Below are 19,790 nucleotides of genomic sequence, written 5' to 3'. Positions count from 1 at the left end.
TTAAACATAAACCACAATCCTAATAAGACAAAGAGACTATATAGGGTTAGACTAATCCACAGTGAGATTTCAACTTATAAAAACGGAAAAATAATCTACAAGATGCCCACAATAAAAGCAGCCTGCTTGGTTTTTAATATTGCAGCAGCTTTGATATGGCTTCAAAATAAAAACACAATATTAAGTTTTTAAATGTATTGTTCCAATATAATTACAGCAAAAAAAATACAAATTGAAAATATCCAGTAGCAATGGCTGAAATATTATCATTAGTCCAAGTACGAAAAACATGCTATAACATTAGCATAGTCCAGCATTACAAGATTATAATAAAAGTTCTTTCCCCCCCAAAAAAGTGTCCTAGAAATATTGTTTTCAAATTAAAGGGTAGAAGGAATGGAGGAAAGGCATTAATGCATTTTTGAATGCCTGCTGTGTGTCAGGGTACTATATTTTATCTCCTTTAAAATCAAGATAATTCTGCAAGGTAGAAATTGATCTCAGATTCAGAGAAGTTGTCTGACTCTGTTACTAAGTGGCAGAAGTGGAATTTGTCTTGCAAACATGTTTTCCCCATATAGAGTGACTGTTATAAATGGCACTGACATCCAACCAGTTACCAAATGTAATATAAAACCTAATTATATTAATATGGAAAGTGTTTAGCCTGTACCTTATGATTATGAAAGTGTTTATGCTATACCTAGCATAATTTTTATGATTACGATGAACACCATATTAGAATCTCCTTCATAAGCAAATAGTACTGTTTCTGTTCATAGTATCCACATGGCATCTCTCCTTGAAGTTCTTCTCTTCAGCTCTCCATGGTTAAGCTTTAAGTCAAACTCCCGTTCTCTTGTCTGGATTATTATCATATTGTCCAAAGTGATTTCTTACCTCTAGTTTTGCCTTCTCTTTCCAAGGCTATTTTTCATCCACCATATTACTGCCCCTGTGACCTTTCTAAAATGGAAATTATGTTATAATCCACTGCGTAAGACCCCTTAATAATTCCCAACAGAAAAGATAAAACTCTTCACTGGTGTAAATGGTCTTCCGCAACCTGTTCTATGTTTACCATTTAAACATTATCTTTCTTCACTTTCACTTCCCAGTGAGAAAGTTCAAACTCTAATGTAGCATAAGTGGTTCTGTGCAATCTTTCCTGTGTTTACCTATTAAACATTATTTATCACCACTGCCATTCAGCCCCTATTCTAGGACACTAAGGTCAAGCTTTCAGTTTCCCAAATCACCCATAACATTTCATATTTCACACAGATCTCTTTGCCAAGAACTCAGGCAGACTGTCTCCCTGGAACTTACACCTCTTCCTTTCAAATTTCATTATATACTTAACTTTGTCAGCAGTTTTTTTTTGGTTGTCCTCATGTAGAACTAACTACCCTATTATTTGCACCCACAATAAACTCTGCATACTTGTGTTAGAAACCTATACTACTCTCTCTCTCTCTCTTTCTCTCTCACACACACACGTTTATAGATGTCTTTTGATGGTGGGAATCTTTGTTTCAACAGAACCTGGCACATACCACAGGGCCTGGCACTAAAAAAATCAAAGTAAAAACGTATTTGTGGAAGCCCATTTTCTGTTACACTGAAAATGCTGTCTGGATTATTCTCCAATCTCTAAGAATATAATTGGTAACTCTCTGGAATACAGCTAAATACAAAAGGATCTGACAGTTTTAAACAAGTAGATTTTCCCATTTAAGAAATCCAGAAATATTAAGTGTTGTCTATGGATTTCATTTTGCACAGTAGACTCAATTCCTGATTGGTACGTTTGTTATTATGTTATGGACTGGGGAATTACCAACAGGCTATATTTCTTTCATTATATTGGTTTTCAGAAAGTGTACTTCTTGTATTGAAATGGAATATAAGATGTGTATTTTTAATATTAAATTCATTCTACCCTGTACTGTTTCATATTTTTTCTCATATTAATTTTACTACCTTAATTTTATTTTATTTTTTTACCCTGGGTTACCTGAAAAATAGATCATGAACAAAAGTTAATGTGGAAAAGCTTTACTGAGAGGCTCAATTACAGGCCACAAGAGTCAGAGGGGAAAGGAAATGAAGATGGAATGAAAGAAAGCAAATACTTGAGGATTTGATACAAATATGCACACAGAATTATAGAGGAACAAAGTTGGTTGCTTGTATCAACAAATATCATCCAGAAAGGCCATGTAGATTCACCTTGTCCCAGAATAGCCCACTGGGGTAGGTGGGGAGGGGAGGAAAGAAAATAATTTCACTTGCCGGATCCCCAGTGTCTTCTGTCTCTCATTTTTAAATATTTTCCTAATGGACATGAAATTCCCTACTCCTCTGGGTTGCTTCCCCAGGCCTTCCAAGCACTTTCTGAGGAAATTGCTATATATCATATCCCAAGGCCTCCCAAGTAATTTGTGAGGAAAGCTAGATATCATATCCCAAGGCTGGGTATTTCCTCTAGCTCAAGATGAGTTGGAAAGGAACAGAGCCTCTGTGGATCCAGTTGGATGAGATGTCAGTGTTAGGGGTGTTGTGGCCCACTCCTTGGGTTTCAATAGGAACTAGACCAAATTCCAGTCCTAACCCCAAAGTAGGCTCCATAAGCATTCGTGAGAGTATCTCCTGACAGCAGAAGTGTCAGAAGAGAAAATGGCATCAGTAGTAACCAGTGCTCTGCCATGAGCAAAAGGGAAAGAAGCCTGAAGAGGCAGATGAACTGAGCCTGGTTCAGTCCATCCCGAGTGCCACTCAGATCTGTTTGCAACCTCTTGTGATATCCAGGTCTCAGAGGAGAACAGGGTGACAGTATATCTTCTCTAACCAGAGACGTGCAGATCCTATCAGCTTTAATAAGCAAAGCTATAGTCTGCAATGCTGCAGCTAGCCCAGGGCCAAGACCGATGCTTCTTATTCCCTTCTTTTCCACCACGCATTCGAGATTTCCCTCACTTTTTTGCCATCACTTTCTCTCATCTGGATTGCTTGCTTTCTGGAGTGATCTAGACCTTAAATTAGAACTTTAAAGGGCATGGTTTCTTAGTTACACAGATACCTATTCACAGTTTTCAGTAATTATGGAAGCAACAAAGACATCTTTATGAATCACCTGGGTTCCAGATGCACTCTTCTCTTCTCCCATTGTGTAGTTGTAACTGTAGTTTTCTGTGGCCATCAAGGGTCCTAATCCAGTGGTGTAACTTCATTTTTTGCTGCAGATCTTCTAGCATGTGGAGTCAAAAGAAATCAGGCAGCACAACCTTGTGAGCATAATTGACAACACTCCAACGTTGTAGAAGGGCCCCATGCAATCAATCTGCCACCCGTATCTGCCTGATTTCATTGAGATTATGCTAAATCAGCAGTGCGCTATCAGTTTCTGTTGCTGGAAGACTAGGTATTCATCAGTGGCAGTAGCTAGGTCAGTGCAGGTAGGGGAGCTTCATATTTTCTGGGTCCATTTATAGCTTCTGACTCTGCCACTATGGTCATTCTGTTCATAGATCCATAATATTAGCACTAAAGTAGTCAAGGAGCAACTTCCCCAAACTGTTCATTCTGTTTCTTTGGTTTCAAGATTTAACAGTTAGCTAAATGTTGAGATTGTGGTGATGGGCAGTTATATAGATTAATGGAAGAGAATAGAAAACCCACACAAATATGCCAAGTTTTGACAAAGGTGTAAAACTAATTCAATGAAGGAAGACAGCCTTTTCAACAAAGAAAAGTGGAGAAATTGGACATCCAGGGACTAACAAATGAATCATAACCTAGATCTCATACCTTATAAAAGAAGTAACTCAAAATGGATCATGAATTTAAATGTAAAATATAGAACTATAAAATTTCTAGACAAAATGATAGGAGAAAATTTTCAGGATATAGAGTTGAGTCAAAAGTTCTCAGATGATTCATAAAAGGAAAAAAATTAATAAATTGGACTTCAAAAAATTAAAGTTTTAACAATGACAAGCTAAAGAGAGGGAAAATATTTACAAACTACATATCCAGCAATGAACTAGAATCTAGAACATATGAAATCTAAAGTTCAATGGTAAAAAAGTGCACAGTACAAGTAGAAAACGAGAGAAAGATATCTGGAGACACTTCATACCAGAGAACACATAGATGGCAGATATGCACATGAATAGATGTGCCATTATCAGCCATTAGAGAAATACAAATGAAAATATAATTAGATATCATACACATATATCAGAGAGGTGAAAGGAAAAAATAACAACACTAAATGCTGATGAGAATATAGAGAAACAGGATTACTCTCATATTGCCTGTGGAAATCTAAATGATCCAGTTTGTTCTGGAAAATAATTTGATATTTTCTTTAAAAAAAGCTAAACATGCAACTACCATATGATCCAGCAGTTGTATTTTTGAGCATTTATCCAAGAGAACTGAAAACTTTTGTTCACATAAAAGCTTGCAAGCAAATATTTATAGCTGCTTCATTCATAACAGCCCCAAACTGAAAACAACCCAGATGTCCTTCAATAAGTGAATGGTTAAAGAAACTGGCATATTCACACAATGTGATACTATTCAGTAATAAAAAGGAACAAACTAAGGATGCATGCAATAACCAATTTGAATCTCTAGAGAGTTATAAAGAGTGAAAAAAAGCCAAACCCAAGAGGTTGCATATGGTATCATTTCATTTATATAACATTCTTGAACTGACATAATTATGGTAATGGAGAACAGGTTACGAAGTTTTGGGGATGAAAGGAAAGTGGATGTGGTTATAAAAGGGCAACATGAAGGATCTTTGTGGTGATAGAAATGCTTGACCTTTTCAATGTCAATATTTTGGCTGTGAAAATGTAGGTAGTTTTGCAAGATGTACCATTGGAGGAATTTGTGCAAAGGTTACAAATGATCTCTGCTATTTATTACCATGGGATATGAGTCTATAATTAACTCAACCTAATGAGTTTAATTTAAAAATATACCGTTGCAGTATTCAGTCAGAGAGGATTTAATAAAGAGAATCAGGGATGTACAAAATAATTGTAAGTATGGGGGTTCTCACTTAAGTATTGATTTCCGAGCCATGCCCTATGGGGAGCTGCAATCCAGACATAAGAAACTACCCTTACTTTCATTTCTACCACTGCCACAGCTTTCTCTCACACTTACAAAGTGGCACATCAGACCCTGGATCAATAAGTGCAGTTACCATAGTTACCTCCATATCTCCAGATCTCTATATGCATGTTATCCAGAAAATATATAACCAATACGATGAACTCCACATCCCCTGTGCCTTTTAACTCTCATACCAGTAGAGCTAATTGCTGAAACTTAATTCACATCCTTCACCCTAGACTAAGAACATCTTGAACATTAGTTTTTAGATTTCCAACCTCTCTACTTAGAAGGCAGAAGGAGTGGAAATTTTAAGAAACAATCCACAATATCTACCATACTAATACTTACCTTTATATGGCTATGGTAAGAATTCTATAAAATAATGTTTGTAAAAGTCTTTCTTTAATTGATAGTCAAAGTGAGTTTCACTGCTAATCTCCAGGCCATGTGACTGGAAGAATCACTTTTTCTCCCTTACTTGTTAAGTTGCATTAATGGAAACAGTGATGACTATTAGGTGAGAAACCTTCCTTCAAATTCAGACAGCTAAATACAGTGAATATAGTTTCAGCCCTTCCCTCATCAATCTGTGCTCTCCAACTCAACAGTTTCATTCAGCCCCACATCTACAAATTCTGACGCTTAAATCTCTCTTTCACTCTGAGCTTAGATTTTTAATTTTCATCTTATTTATGGAAAATCTTCCCCTGGATGCTCTACCTGTACACCATAATCAGTTTGCTCCAACAATCAATTTGCTCCAAATTCAAGGTGCCTGCTATGAGTATTAAATATCTTTTTTGGTTCAAAAGATGTATTCGATGATTTACAAAAATATGTGCTGTATAGCAAGTTAAAACTGAAAGTAAGGAGACTTGGAAAAAGAATAAAAAATGGGCAAATTTATATGCTTCTTCAGATTCACTAGTGTATTAGTTAGGGTCCTCTAGAGAAACAGAATCAACAGGGAACACTTGCAAACATAAAATTTATAAATGTATCTCATGTGATCATGGGAATGCAGGGTCCAAAATCTGCAAGGCAGGCTGTGAAGCTGACGACTGCGATGGAAGGAGTCCACAGCAGAAGCTCACCAACCAGAAGAATAGAGCCTGTCTCTTCTGAATCCTCCTTAAAAGGCTTCCTGTGATTAGATTAAGCATGACTCATTGCAGAAGACACTCCCCTTTGGCTGATTACAAATGGAATCAGCTGTGGATGCAGCTGATGTGATCATGATCTAATTCTGTGAAATGTCCGCATTGCAACAGACAGGCCAGCACTTGCCCAACCAGACAAACAGGTAACACAACTTGGCCAAGCTGACACATGAACCTGACCATGACAACTAGGAACCATTTGTCTCCCAGATTCTGGCCACAATCTCAATGAAAAGCCCTTTTGACTATGGATTCACCTCTTCTCCTGACATTTATGATGATCTCAGCTTCTACCAGCATGAAGAATGGTCTTTGCACGTAATTTAAGAGAAATGCCAAAGGAAACTTAGCCAAACTCACAGAGGCTCTGGCTTCTTTTAATACTTCCTGACTCAGGTGGAAAGCAGCTCATGGGATTTTCTTATGGGACCAACTAAGAGTGGGGAACATAGCCCAGAAGTTTAGGGAAAGACAGACAAGATAATTGAACTGTAAATCTTTTTTGTTTTTTCCTTCTGCTAAGTTATTGAACATGTGCTGGGTTCACACATCCTCTCTGGAAGATGACCCTTGTGATCCAGAAACTGATACTGTTATTATTATTATTTTCTGAAGTTATGACCAGTTGGGCAATGCATCAATCTGCATTTGCTTTCTGACATTCTCTTCCCTGCATTAGTCTTTCCTTTCCTCCTTTTTCCTGTTTAGTCTTACAGACCCAGGATTACACTTCCCAATTAAGCAACAGCCCTCAATCTTTACCTCAAGCTCTGTACTGTAAGTAATTTGGTATTAAGACCATCAGAGTGAGAATTAGTTTTAGATTGCTCAACTGTTTGTTAGTAAGTGAGGTAATTATATCCCATGCAGTAACACCACAACCGTTATAATGTTCACCTGGTGGTTCATTGTAAAGATATGCAAGTGGGAGCCAAAACTTAACTGGCTATAACTCTTGATCACTCTGGTCAATAACCAGGGTCAAATTTCAGCACAGCAGAGTGGGCTAGAAAGCAATTGCTTAAATAGCAAAGACAAGACCTGGGAAATATGAACTAGCAGGTACTGGGTGAATGTGTTGTCATGGATCTTAAGGGTATTAGAGCAGGTGGTACAAAAGATAAAGAGGATTGGAAGAGAATTCATTGATGTGGAAGTAGTCATCTATGAATCAAGATCCTAAATGCTGGCAGAAATACTTGTAGCTGGACCTTATAATATTCTGGAATGGTTGCTTATCACCTGACCACAGGAGCCTATTACAAATGAGGTAGAGATGCTGTAAATTCCTAAACATAACATTGAAGAAGGACTTAGAAGACTCAAGGAGGTAGGACTCAGAAAGGCTTAGGGGTCTGTTAGAATAGATTTATCCTATATTCTCCAAGAACAACCAATCTTTGTATTTTCCCCAAGAAGGCCCAGAAGGCACTATTTTTTATTAAGTGTTAAGGGATGCCTTGGGGAGGCAGAGAATTTCAGGAATGGCTGTCTTCTCAGTCCAGTGCAGTGGGAGAAGCTGGCATGAAACTAGGGTACCCATTATCAATAGGAATGATGAAATTCCAGAATGGCACAGTGCTTGGAGTGGAAATTATCACTGAGAAGCAAAGGAGGCATAATTAGTGTAAGTGGCAACAATGCTGTTTCCTATAGGAGACTAAGATGATGGCTAATATATCATGAATGTTCCTAAGAGTTTGACAGATGGGCTTCTGCAAGATGTTCATCAATTTATACAATAAACAAGTGAGTCTTGGTAAGCAGAAAACTGACAGCCAATGCAAAAAAAAAAAAAAAAAAAAAAAAAAAAAACACAGACTCCCATTCTTTTGCCTCTTTAAGTCAGTTTAGAGATCAGGGCCAATGACTCGAACAAGGCTTGGATCCTGAAATATGAACCTGGCAGTGCCACTACAAGTATTCACAGAAGACTTTACCTGAAGTCTTTTCAAAACTGAATATAGCCATTTCCTAGGGTAATTGTGAAGTTGGGAGAAAGGATTATTACATTTTTTAAGGATTACTAGATACTAACATGTGCAGATGGAGACAGGGTCAATGAAACAAACAAGCAAACACAAACCAAACATGTGAGAATAAGTAAATAAATTGATGGAACAGAATAGGAAGCCCCAATATACACCCACACAAATACTGTCAGCTGATTTTTGTCAAAGAAACAAAAGACAGACTTTTCAATGAATAGTACTGGAACAACTGGACTTCCACATTACAAGGAATTGACCTAGACACAGACCTTTCACCTTTAACAAAAATTAACTCTAGCTGGATCAGAAGACCTAGACATAAATCACCAAACTATACCACCCTTAGAGGATAACAGTATAAAATCTAAGTGCCCTTCAGTTTGGCTATGACTTCTTTTTTTTTTTTTAATTTTTTTATTAATCAAAAAAAAGAAAAGAAATTAACACGACATTTAGAAATCATTCCATTCTACAAATGCACTCAGTAATTCTTAGTATCATCACATAGATGTATGATCATCATTTCTTAGTACATTTGCATCGATTTAGGAAAAGAACTAGCAAAACAGCAGAAAAAGATATAGAATGTTAATCTAGAGAAGAGAATTAAAATAATAATACTAATAATATATATATATATAAAAAGGAAAGAGAAAAAAACAAAAACAAAAGATACAAACACACAAACAAACAAACAAAAAACCATATTTCAGGTGCAACTTCATTCAGTGTTCCAACCTAGTTACATTACACTTAGGTATTATTGTGCTGTCCATTTTTGAGTTTTTGTATCTAGTCCCATTGCACAGTCTGTATCCCTTCAGCTCCAATTACCCATTATCTTACCCTGTTTCTAACTCCTGCTGGTCTCTGTTACCAATGATATATTCCAAGCTGATTCTCGAATGTCGGTTCACATCAGTGGGACCTTACAGTATTTGTCCTTTAGTTTTGGGCTAGACTCACTCAGCATAATGTTCTCTAGGTCCATCCATGTTATTACATGCTTCATAAGTTTAGTCTGTCTTAAAGCTGCATAATATTCCATCGTAGGTATACGCCACAGTTTGTTTAGCCACTCGTCTGTTGATGAACATTTTGGCTGTTTCCATCTCTTTGCAATTGTAGATAATGCTGCTATAAACACTGGTGTGCAAATGTCCATCTGTGTCTTTGCCCTTAAGTCCCTTGAGTAGATACCTAGCAGTGGTATTGCTGGGTCGTAATCCATTCTGCCATTCTATGTCTTTTGATTGGGAAATTCAGTCCATTAACTTTTAGTATTATTACTGTTTGGATAATATTTTCCTCTACCATTTTGGCTTTTGTATTATATATATCATATCTGATTTTCCTTCTTTCTACACCTTACTCCATACCTCTCTCTTCTGTCTTTTCGTATCTGACTCTAGTGCTCCCTTTAGTATTTCTTGCAGAGCTGGTCTCTTGGTCACAAATTCTCTCAGTGACTTTTTGTCTATAAATGTTTTAATTTCTCCTTCATTTTTGAAGGACAATTTTGCTGGATATAGGAGTCTTGGTTGGCAGTTTTTCTCTTTTAGTAATTTAAATATATCATCCCACTGTCTTCTAGCTTCCATGGTTTCTGCTGAGAAATCTACACATAGTCTTATTGGGTTTCCCTTGTATGTGACAGATTGTTTTTCTCTTGCTGCTTTCAAGATCCTCTCTTTCTCTTTGACCTCTGACATTCTAATTAGTAAGTGTCTTGGAGAATGCCTATTTGGGTCTATGCTCTTTGGGGTGCGCTGCACTTCTTGGATCTGCAAATTTAGGTCTTTCATAAGAGTTGGGAAATTTTCAGTGATAATTTCTTCCATTAGTTTTTCTCCTCCTTTTCCCTTCTCTTCTCCTTCTGGGACACCCACAATACGTATATTTGTGTGCTTCATATTGTCATTCAGTTCCCTGATCCCCTGCTCAAGTTTTTCCATTCTTTTCCCTATAGTTTCTGTTTCTTTTTGGAATTCAGTTGTTCCATCCTCCAGTTCACTAATTGTAGCTTCTGTCTCTTTAGATCTACCATTGTAGGTATCCATTGTTTTTTCCATTTTTTCTTCTTTGTCCTTCACTCCCATAAGTTCTGTGATTTGTTTTTTCAGATTTTCTATTTCTTCTTTTTGTTCAGCCCATGTCTTCTTCATGTCCTCCCTCAATTTATTGATTTGGTTTTTGAAGAGTTTTTCCATTTCTGTTCGTATATTCAGCATTAGTTGTCTCAGCTCCTGTATCTCATTTGAACTATTGGTTTGTTCCTTTGACTGGGCCATATCTTCAATTTTCCGAGCGTCATCCATTATTTTCTGCTGGTGTCTGGGCATTTGATCAGATTTCCCTGGGTGTGTTACGCAGCTGGTTGAAAGCTTTTTCTGTGAAATCTCTGGGCTCTGTTTTTCTTTTCCTTTCCAGTAGGTGGCGCTCGTGGTGCTCGTCTGTCTGCGAGGCAGTCGGCCCGGGAAACCGCGCGTGGAGGCGGGGGTCGCTAGCCGCAGCGGCTTGGGAAAGTGCCGGTCATAATTGCCCAGCTGGCCCGAAACGCCAAGCATGACGGGAGGGCCCCGCTATCCAACGTTCCCAGTCAGACCGGGGAGCCACGTGCGTGGAGGGGACCCCAGTCGCCAGCCGCCCCAGCCGGGAAAACGCGCGCCCCTCGAGTATCTCACCACAGCAGATTCTCCCTGCCCGTTCAGCTGTTCCAGAATGGGGTACGCTGTCTTTTTGGTCTCTGTCGTGACTCCGGGAGCTGTTTCGTATTGTTTCTGTTTCTTTAGTTGCTTTTCTGGAGGAGGAACTAAGACCCGCGCGTCTTACTAAGCCGCCATCTTCTCCGGAAGTGGCTATGACTTCTTAGATACAACAAGTAAAGGACAATTCATGCAAAAAGATGGACTTCATCAAGACAAACAAACAAATCAAAAACAAACTTCTCTGTGAAAAACAATATTCATAGAGTGACAAGACAACCCAGAGAAAGGGAGAAAACGCTTGCGAAATACATATCTGATAAAAGATTTGTATCCAAAATATACAAGGAACTCTTAAAAGTGTAAACAAGAAAACAAACAACCAAATTAAAAAATGAGTAAAAGATCTGCATAGGGGAAATAAACCTTTTCCATGTAATTGTAAATTGGTAGTCATTACAAGTATCATCCTTGGAATAATTCTGGGAAAAAAGATATTGTTATGTACAAAAATGTGGTTTTAATGGTCATTGACATATACAAAAAAGTTCTCATATTGTTTCACTTTTTAAGAGTCAATTTTAAGACATCACAGAGTTATTGAAAGGTTCAACTGAGATAATTTTCAAAGTGCTTTAAAATGTTTTAAAGTTGACGGGAATAATGCAAACTACTAAAATTTCCTATTTAGAACAGCCACATATATAGATTGCTCTTAATTTTGAAACACACATAGCCTATTAACTTGGTGGACAGTGAGTCACAGATGTAGCAGTGATGGGTTGGTTGATTCTGGCACACAGCATAGTTCAGTTTCCACTGAACATCTGAATGCTATCCTTAACACGGGGAAATCCAACACTTTTTTTTTAAATAGGAATTTTCCTTTAATCATAAAATATAATTATGAAATTATTTCTGCACTTTGTAATAATAGAAGATGACAGTTGATGTTCAAAAATAGAAACCAGATAATCAGACAAAATCACACTTATCTCAACTGCTCAAGATGCAAATATAGCAGGTCAATTCACAAAGTTTCAAGATATAGATTATATATAGATATAAAAAGAAAATTTGGTATGCAAAAGTGAAAGTGTAAATAGCTTAAGTAAAGCTCCATTTAAACAATTCAAGTAACTTTAAACATCTTGACTAATATATTCTACTTGCACCACTACAGAAGCCCTTTAATTTACTGATGCAATTAGTGGATTGTAATCAAAAAGGACTCTACAAAGAAAGGGAGACTCATCCCAAATTAGTCAGCTCCTGATAAGAGTTCTCAGGGCTGGGTTTTCCTGATTCAGTATCTTCAGCCTCTCACTATATCAACTAATGTAGTCCAATCCATGACATTTTGATCTGTAGGCAAATTCTAAAAAATGTTCAATATGAGGCCAACATCACCACTACTAAGAGCTCTCTGAAATGGGCACTATATATTTAAAAGAGTTAAGGACCAAAGGGGTGCAAGGTTAGTTCAGTAGTAGAATTCTCGCTGCCATGCAGGAGACCCAGGTTCAATTCCCAGTCAGTGTACTTCCCCCAAAACAGAACAGAAGCAAAACAAGCAAACAGACAAAACAAACAAACAAAAATTCAACAAATGGTGCAGCAATAATGGGATACTCACATGTAAAAATAATGAGATGTGACACCGTCATACAGCATATAAAAAAAAATTAAGGACCAATTCCAACTTTCTGGTATTACAGCAGAAAAGAGATAAATTAATACTTCTTCCAGTACTTAAAATGTTTTTATAAGGTTAGCAACATGGCCTTTAAAATGTCTTCGCAAAATTGTACTTAAATTTTTTTTCTCTATATACAGAACTTGTATGTAAAGTAGAAAAAATTCCCACTAGAAAGATAATTAAAGGTGTTATTGTTCTTTTTATCACTTGGCAGCCAGGACACATGCTTATTTCTGCTCCCCAGAAACAATGTTAGCTACTAGTTTCAATTCAAGAAAATGTGTATCTTCAGGAAGATCTATGTAAAATGTTTACTCAGTCTTTTCTTAAACAATTTCATCTTTTCAGCATAGGAAATAATTGAGAGTCCGTTCCAAAATTTTTGTTTCATCATATAAATATTGAAGCATGGTTTCCATTGAAGTTCACGTGGTGAAAATCCTGATTCAGAGAACCAGAAAAGAAAGGGATGAGTTTTAAAGGATTAAGAAGAATAGCATAATCACCATGGACATCAATAATTTCTATCAGACGAATGGTTACCTATGCCCAAAGAAGAATTACATGATCACTGAAAAGCACGATTCCAGTGAAAATCCAGTTCCAATAATTAGGATTTCCAGAAGATGTGCATATTTAGCTTTCATTCCAAACAGAAACTGTAACTCATGATGAATTCTATTACTATATTTATATATTATCTTGTAGTGTAAAAGCCTATGCAGGAAACAGTGTCAGGTGTCGTCAGTCACTGCACAGCCAAAGCATCATGTCAAAAGCGTATATCACCTTGACATTCTTTCTCAATTAGAAGGAGTGCTTAAATACTCTGCAAACTAATAGGTTCCACAAAATTAAAGGCAGCTAATACAGGTGACTAAAGAGAAGCACTTACAAACATTTCCATTCGGTTTCCCGTTTCTGTTTTATCCTTTAGAATTTCGTACTTTTTCATGTAAAGCATAAATTGAAACAAAAATCTAGATAAAGAGAATGAGAAATAAAGGATCTAGTGAACTATAAGGGATCCACAAGTTACAATCTGCAACTCTGTAATTACTAAACATACAGTTTCAAGTGTTTTTAAATCGTTCCTGAAGAGGAGTCTCAGGATTCTCCCCAGCACGAGGCTACTCCCCAGCCAAGGTAACTGAACTAAAGATGCTTATACTTTCGTTTGTTGCCACTTTTCAAATGTCTTCAGATAGCCTTATAATTCTGGACTGCTCACAGGGAGTCTGGGCCACCGTCAGACAGGGCTGGTCAGGTATGGCAGCCAAAATCCAACACATTTGAAAGTCAGTGTCAACCAAGCCAAACCAGAAAAGCAAATAAATCTCCTTGAGAAAATATAATGTGCTTCAAGTCAAGCCACATGACAGCATTGTCCCTGCTCCTCAGAATTATCTCTGTCATCTCTCTACTCCATTAGCAATGGGTAAAGAGAATTGACTGAGATCAGCTTTTAGGCCTGGACAGTATTTTAAATAATTTCTCAAGGGTCTTTACAAAGTTATTTTTAGAAATTGACAGTCGTGTTGATTTACACTAAAAATTGAAACAGTGTTGAATAATTAAGTGTCTAACTATCCATCGCCTGCAGGACTATTGAATGTGCATGGATGCAAATGATTAAGAAAACAGACCAGTAATGGAGAACTCTGCGGCTGCAGCAGTGTTCGCTAAAAGTGCCTGAACTTCACTGCTCCCGTTAACCTCTTGGGAATCACATCCCAATAGAAATGTTAACTATAATCAAGATTTGTTGACTCTCTTTTTCATTATTTCCATTGTCTCCTCTTAGACAGGATTTAATCAAAGTTGGTATTTATAAGATGTTGAAGGCATCAGCTGCCAAATGGGAAACAGGAAACTGATATAGTATACTCTGGGAAGCATGAAATCACCCTATGAAAAGGTTATCAGCATACCATAAATATTCTTGTCAGAAAGATTCTGGCCAAAGACATATCAACAGTTACAGCATCTTATGCAATTGTGTGAAACTGCGTGGAAATGTATTAGAAAACTTAATATGTCAGGTCCATAATAAGCAAAGAAATTGATATTAACTAGCTACACTTGTGCTAAATTAGTGTTTCTTTTTTTCTTTTATGGCATGGGCAGGCACTGGGAACCAAACCTGTCTCCAGCATGGCAGGTGAGAACTCTACCACTGAGCCACTGTGGCCCCTAAATTGGTTTTTAAATTGAAGCAAGGCCAACCATTTGTGCTGGAAAATATTCCTGCTACTACCTACTGTGCCACCTGATAGAAGAGCTTCTTTATCAGGCAAAAATCCTTGCCCCTCATACATCACTTGCTCTGTTAGAGCTTGTAAAAAGGTATAACTATGAATGTCATGAACTTCAAAAGCCTTCTCCAAGAATCGGGAGCATCCCAAAGAATGCAGGGATAGGGTCTCATTTGGAACAAGAAGAAAAATCAATCTGTCCAAACACAGTTTTCTCAGACATTTGACCTTTGGGGCAGCCAGAAGGAAAAAAAAAGTAACTATATTTGTGCTATGTAATTGGCCCAACCTTAATGGAAGGTATTCATTAACAGAGAAGAACACTAGGACAGGAATTCTGTAAATGGCACATCATTTCATAAAGAGCTCTGCTCAGGATAATTGCATTAAACTGGAAGGTGTACTTAAGGCTACCATTTGGGATTGTGTAAAATCAATTTCATAGCTCCTCTAAATTCTATTGATGTTTCTTCAGCTTTTGTATTTCATAGAGTTGAAATAACAAAAACATCTCTGACATATATAAACTTTAATTCCATTTAAAACTCAATCTTTATCTTCTTAATTCTTTTTTTAAAGAAAAGTTGTTTATATTTTTTTCCTGTTTAAGGAGCTCTGAATATATCAATAAAAACCGTTTTACTAAAAGTATCGTGTCAACTTTTGGTATCTAACTAGAATGTGGGCAGAAAGCCAAGACAACTTGTTCTTCCTGTGTGAAAATGAAGATGGTTATGCTATTTGGCCTCTGTGCTTAGGATGGCGCCTGAAGAGGAAAGGTGACCTTTACACTGACTGATTGTGGAATCTGCTGTATTTGGAAAAGTGGCAGCAAATTGTATAGTGGAAATTGCTGCCAGTCCTGGTTCTGCTCTAAGTCTGGGAACAGATTGCAGCTCCAAAATTTTCCTGTGTCTGTCTGTTAACATTAGACTATCATTACCCTGCAACCGATATTCTGGTCATTTCCAACACTTTCAATTTAAGGGTATTTCCTGGGAATAATTCTATTTCTTGTAGCTATAAAGTAAGAGCCTTTTGCTTTGTCACAGTCTGCCTAACCAAATCACAGATGACTCTTAGGTGTTTCTCTCCGGGTAGAATCTAAACTCAGAGTAGCAAAGCATCAGCATCAATTTTTAACCCTTGATTGTAGCACTCCAGACATGCATATTACTTTGTAACTTCGGTATCACATGGTTTTGTATCATGTGCGTCTTCATTATATTTCTCCCACTATCTTGAATAATGTTCAAATAATTTCTATGATTTATTTTTTCCAAATCTAAACACAATTGCTTCCAATTTTAGCCACATGAGTTTTTTTAATTGCAGTCATAAACTATGAATTGTTTTGTGCTCCTTTTTTAAGCTGTAAGTATATCTTAAATGTTTCCAATAATTTTTTACATTGCTTCATAAATAAAACACAATGCAAAATGGTCCTTTGAGTTTATATATCATAATTTACTTAGCTTTTCTTCTATTAGTGAACATATAGGTGATTAATCATTTATTCTGTTATGTTTAGAATTTTAGAAAATATGAATATACACATATATAGTCTATATATAATCTCCTCATGTGCCTCCCTTATTTTCTTCTGATGAATTTTGTTAGAATACATTTTCAAGAATGAGTTATTTGATTAATAATTTTTCTAAAAGTTTTGATATATAGTCATTATTGAAATGAATATTTTAATAATGAAACATTTATTGTGTAAAAATATGATAAGTAAGAAAACTAAAACAGAATGAACCACCAGTGCGATTGATGAATTGTTACATTTCCCCCTATTTGATTCAGCTTTCCTTTTTCCTTTTAATACATAAAGTTACCGACACTAGGCCCATGCTTCTTAACCCTTCATATTCCTTCCTTCAACTTAAGTTCTACCAAAAAGATGGTGTGTATCATTTCAGGATTCCTGTTGTATTTTACTATATTTGCATGTATCCAGAAATAATATAAATTACTGTTTGAGGAGTTTAGTCTGCATAAATGGCATCATATTCTTCATAGCCTTTATCATCTTGCTTCTTTCATAGTTTTGCACGTTTTTGACATTTATCCATGTCGGAGCCACCAAATAGAAGCCACACTTTTAACTATTACATACTAATTCACTGTATGTGTAAACCAGTTTGTTTATCTATTTTCAACAGAAGGATTTTGCTTTGATTTTTATTTTCTAACAAAAAAAATATTGTGATGAACATGTTTCTATAGGTCAACTTGGTTACTTGGACAGTCTTTCTATGATTTGTACCTAGTGGTAGAATTGCATTGGGTTTCTTTTTACCCATTTTTCCCTTGATGATTACAGACTATTGCACTTTGCTAATTAGGAGATTATTAAATGGTTTTCCATTTTCATTCCACTTACATTTTCTTGATTACTAGTAAGATAGGGCACCTTTTCACATTTTGGGCCTTTTATTTTACTCCTATGTGCATTAAATTCTCCTAATATTTTTTCCCAGTTTTCTGTTAGGTTGTTTGTATTTTTCTTATTGATTTCAAGACAAAATTGTGGAAACAAATTCTTTATTGTTATTATACTGTTTGGTTTGTCTATTGACTTTTTGTTGTGTATTATATCATGCAGACATTCATTGTAATGATATCCATAATCACGTTTTATTGGTTGTGCTTTTTGTTTCTCATTTAATAATTATTATCTCCACATATCATCATATAGATAATCACCACTGCCTTTCTAAAAAAGTCCTCACTTTTTCTTTTCATATATATGATGTCATTAAATTATTATTCATACTTTTTTGCCATAATTTTGTGTTTATCACTTTTTTTGAATAAAATGTTTTGGGTATTATCATCTCTGTTTTTTACTATTTTCCATTTAATTGATTACTACTTTTTATATATTATTGTTTTATTTGTTTATCTTCCATAGATTTGCTCTCTTTTTTTTTAACTAACTTCTTGAGTTGGAAATCTCTTTAATATTCTGTATTTATTCTCTAATACAAGAATTTAAAATCAAATGATTTTCATAACTACAGCTTTATTAACATCTCTCAGTTTAGAATCATTGTAGTTTCATTGTCATTTCATTCTAAATAATTTACACACTCCACTTGAGTGTATTTGATCCTTGAGTTATATTGAGGGGGGTGTGATTTTTTTTATCGCAAATATATAGGGGGAGGGGTTCTATTGTAGATTTCTAAATTTAAATTTAACTGACTTTTGATCAAGATGATCAATATAATAGGTATATCACAAAAATATTCAAGATTTTTGATCATACGTCTTTCAAGAGTCGTATGATCAAAAATCTTGAATATTTTTTGTAGTTTGTTATTTAACCTATTACTTGACCAATTTTTCCAAGTGTCTAATGTGTGTGGTAGTTAGTAGTGCTATTTACAAAGTATTTCCAGTTCTTTCCAGTTGAAAGGAAGCATCCATTGTCCCATATGTCTATAATGAACAGTTAGCAACTGCTCAATTGCATTGGTAATATAGCAAGAGCAGGAGATGTATTTTGTTAAGTTAAACCACTGAGATTTGGGAGTTGTTTGTTACTTCAGGATTAGAAAGCCTATCGTGTTGTGATGGATAAGGAGAATGTCATTAGAGGCCTGCAGTAAAAAAGGTAACAATCAATACTATACATTAACAAAATCCCTAATAAAATTTTGTGACCTGCTGTGATGGTGAAGTTTATCTGTGAACTTGGCTAGGCTATGGTGCCCAGTTATTTGGTGAAACACTAACCTTAGACATTTCTATGAAGATATTTTGTAGATATGATTAACAAATACAATAAATTAACTTCAAGTAAAGGAGATTACACTCAATTATGTGGATAGGCCTGACCTAATCGAGCAAAAAACTGAGGATACCTAAAGAAGAAGAAACTCTGCCTCAAGACTGTAACATCCACTCTTCTGAGTTTCCAGCTTACTGTCTTGCCCTAAAAATTCTAGGCTTGCCAGCTCTCACACTCATGTGAGTCAATTCTTTAACAACAACAACAAAAATATTTATATATATATATAATGTATGCATGTATGTATACACACACATATATACATAGACATACACACATGCATATCAGAACCAACATATCCTATTTGTTTTGTTTCTTTGGAGAACCTGAGTGATAAATGTATTTATAACTTGCATCCCTAATTAACTTTTGGTCTTAGGAGTGTTGGTGAAAACTAAATAATGGTATATGTTGGTCCATTTTGGCTGTGTTACCAGGCTGCTATGAAAGAGACCAAAGGAATGTATGTTTCAAAAAAATGTGTTTCTCTCACTGTTGGAGAGTTATGCAGTAGTCCATCCGATCAACCTGTTAATTATATTGTTTAAATCTTCTGTATCTTTACTAATTTTTGTCTGTTTAAGCCATTACTTTCTGAGTTATTTAAAAATCCTTCCCGATGTAAATAGACAAATATTTCTTGAATAGAACCTGTCTCTGTTTGCTAAAGCTGCTAGAATGCAATACATCAGAAATGGTTTGGCTTTTATAAAGGGGATTTATTAAGCTACAAGCTGCAATTCTAAGGCCAGGAGAATGTCCAAATTAAGGCACCAAGAAGAGGAAAACTTCTTGGAGGAGAGGCAGCATTGACTGCCTATGTCACATTAGAAAACATGGCAATGTCTACTGGCTCTTTGATCCCAGGTTTCATTGCTTTGAGCTCCTGGTTCCAGTGGCCTCCTCTCTGAGCTTCTGGCTGTCTCCAAGTATCTGAAACTCTCTGCTCTCTGTGTCAGCTCTGAGCTTTCTTTCTCTGTGAGCTCCTTTAAGGAGTCCAGTATACTAATTAAGACCCACATTGAATGGATTGCATCACACT

General features: G+C 36.1%; 1 pseudogene; it reads right to left on the bottom strand.

Annotated features, from left to right (window-relative positions):
* Window positions 1-12,989: 12,989 nt before the first annotated feature.
* On the bottom strand, window positions 12,990-13,488 carry LOC143681324 (methylsterol monooxygenase 1 pseudogene; annotated as a pseudogene).
* Between the last annotated feature and the right edge of the window lie 6,302 nt (window positions 13,489-19,790).

Source organism: Tamandua tetradactyla, chromosome 1 (genome assembly GCF_023851605.1).
Source record: "Tamandua tetradactyla isolate mTamTet1 chromosome 1, mTamTet1.pri, whole genome shotgun sequence".
NCBI classification, from domain to species: Eukaryota; Metazoa; Chordata; class Mammalia; order Pilosa; family Myrmecophagidae; genus Tamandua; species Tamandua tetradactyla.
Note: the sequence above shows the minus strand (reverse complement) of the source record. Positions and strands in the feature narration are given on the sequence as shown.